The following is a 3,664-nucleotide window of genomic DNA, read 5'->3' on the forward strand; positions in this document are numbered from 1 at the left end:
ATTTTATACCTATATCTGTTATAATTATTATGTCTATATTTGATAACTATATCTATTATATCTATTATGTTTGTATTTTATATCTATATCTATTATATCGATTATGTCTATATCTTATACATGTATCTATTATATCTATTATGTCTATATTTTATACCTATATTTATTATATCTATTAGGTCTATATGTTATACTTATATCTACTATATGTTTAATGTCTATATTTTATACCTCTACATATTATATCTATTATGTCTATATTTCCTACATATATCTATTATAACCATTATGTCTGTATTTTCTACCTATAACTTTCATGTCTATATTTTATACCTATATCTATTATAATTATTATGTCTATACTCGATACCTATATCTATTATATCTACTGTCTATATTTTATAGCTATTTCTATTTTATCTATTAAGTCTATATTCTATACCTATATCTATTATGTCTGTATTTTATACCAATATCTATTATATCTATTATGTCTATATTTTACACCTATATCTAATATATCTATTACGTCTATATTTTATATCTATATCTATTAAATCTACTATGTCTATATTTTACACCTATATCTATTATATGTATTATGTCTATATTTTATACCCATCTCTATTATATCTGTTATGTTTATATTTTATACCTATATCTATTACATCTATGTCTATATTTTATAACCATATCTATTTTGTCTATATTTTATACCTATATCTATTATGTCTATATTTTATACCTATATCTGTTTTATCTATTATGTCTATATTTTATACCTTTATCTATTATATCTATTATATCTATATTTTATACCTATATCTATTAAATCTATTATGTCTATATTTTATATCTATATCTATTATTTCTATATTTTATATCTATATCTATTATGTCTATATTTTATATCTATATCTATTATGTCTATATTTAATATCTGTAACAATTATATCAATTTTGTCTATATTTTATACCTATATCTATTATATCTGTCTATATTTTATAACTATATCTATCATATCTATATTTTATACCTGCATCAATTATATGTATTACATCTATACTTTATACCTTATTATTCTATCTATTATATCTGTATTTGATGGCAATATCTATTATATCGATTATATCTCTTATATATATAATTTATACCTATGTCTATAATAACTATTATATCTATATTTTATACCTATATCTATTATATCTATTGTATCCATATTTTATACCTATATCTATTATGTCTGTATTTTATACCTATATGGATTATATCTATTATGTCTATATTTTATACCTATATCTATTATATCTGTCTGTATTTCAGACCTATATTATCTCTATAATGTATACCTTTTATACTCATATTTATTATGTCTATATTTTTTACCTATATGGATTATATGTATTATGTCTATATTTTATAGTTCTATCTATTATATCTATTATGTCTATATTTTATACCTATATTAAATCTATAATGTCTACATTTTATACCTTTATCTATTATGTCTATATTTTATACGTATATCTATTATATCTGTTATGTCTATAATTTATACCTATATCTATTTTATTTATATTTGATACCTATGTCTATTATATCTATTATGTCTATATTTTATACCTATATCTATTGTATCTATTATGTCTATACTTTATACCAATATCTATTAGATCTACTATGTCTGTATTTTATACCTATATCTATTATATTTACTATATCAATGTTTTATACCTATATCTATTAAAGCTATTATGTCTATATTTTATACCTCTAACTATTATATCTATTATGTCTATATCTTATACATATATCTATTATATCCATTTTCTCTTTATTTTAAACCTATACCTATTATACGTATTATGTCTATATTTCATACCTATATCTGTTATAACCATTATGTCTATATTTTGTACCTGTATCTATTATGTCGATATTTTATACCTATATCTATTATAATTATTATGTCTATATTTGATACCTATATCTATTATATCTCTTATGTCTATATTTTATACCTATTTCTATTATATCTATTATGTCTATATTTAATACCTATATCTATTATGTCTTTATTTTATACCCATATCTATTACATCTATTATGTCTACATTTTATACCTATATCTATTATACGCATTATGTCTATAATTTAAGCCTATATCTATTATATCTACTATGTCTATATTTTACACCTATATCTATTATATCTATTATGTTTATATTTTATACCTATATCTATTATATCTATGTCTGTATTTTATACACATTTCTATTTTGTCTGTATTTTATACCTATATCTATAATGTCTATATTTTATACGTATATCTATTATATCCATTATGTCTATATTTTATACCTATGTCTATTATATCTACTATGTCTATATATTACACCTCTATCTATTATTTCTATTACGTCTATATTTTATTCCCATCTCTATTATATCTATTATGATTATATTTCATACCTATATCTATTATATCTATGTCTATATTTAATAAATATCTATTATGTCTGTATTTTATACCTATATCTATTTTATCTATTATGTCTATATTTTATACATATGTCTGTAATATTTAATTTGTTTATATTTTATACCTATATCTGTTAAATCTATTATGTCTATATTTTATATCTCTATTATGTGTATATTTTATACCTATAACTATTAAATCTATTTTGTGTATGTTTCATACCTATATCTATTATATCTATTATGACTATATGTTATTTCGATAATTATTATATCTAATATGTCTATATTTTATACCTATATCTATTATGATTATATTTTATATCTATGTCTATTTTATCTATTAGGTCTATATTTTATACCTATATCTGTTATATCTACAATGTCTACAGTTTACAACTATATCTATTATATCCATTACGTCTATATTTCATATCCTTCTCTATTATATCTATTGTGTTCATATTTTATACCTATATCTATTATATCTATGTCTATATTTTATACCTGTATCTATTTTGTCTATATTTTATACCTATTTCAATTATATCTATATTTTATTCCTGTATCTATTATATCTATGTCTATATTTTATACCTATATCTATTATATCTATTATGTCTATCTTTTATAGGTATATCTATTATATCAATTATGTCCATATTTTATAACTATATCTCTTATATATAGTATGTCTATATTTTATATCTATATCTATTTTATCTATTATGAAAATATTTTTTACCTATATCTATTATATCTATTATGCCTATATTTTATACCTATATCTATTATATCCATTATGTCTATATTTTATACCTATATCTATTATGTCTACTATGTCTATATTTTACACCTATATCGATTATATCTATGACGTCTATATTTTATACCCATCCTTATTATATCTATTATGTTTATATTTTATACCTATATCTATTACATTTATGTCTATATTTTTTACCTCTATGTATTTTGTCTTTTATTCCCATATCTATTATGTCTATATTTTATACCTCTATCTATTTTATCTATTATGTCTGTATTTTTTACCTATGTATGTTATATCTATTTTGTCTATATTTTGTACCTATATCTATTAAATCTATTATGTCTATATTTTATATCTGTATCTGTTATGTCTATATTTTATACCTATATCTATTATGTTTATATTTCATA

The sequence above is a fragment of the Rhinopithecus roxellana genome, unplaced genomic scaffold (genome assembly GCF_007565055.1).
Source record: "Rhinopithecus roxellana isolate Shanxi Qingling unplaced genomic scaffold, ASM756505v1 contig5549, whole genome shotgun sequence".
In the NCBI taxonomy this organism is placed as follows: Eukaryota; Metazoa; Chordata; class Mammalia; order Primates; family Cercopithecidae; genus Rhinopithecus; species Rhinopithecus roxellana.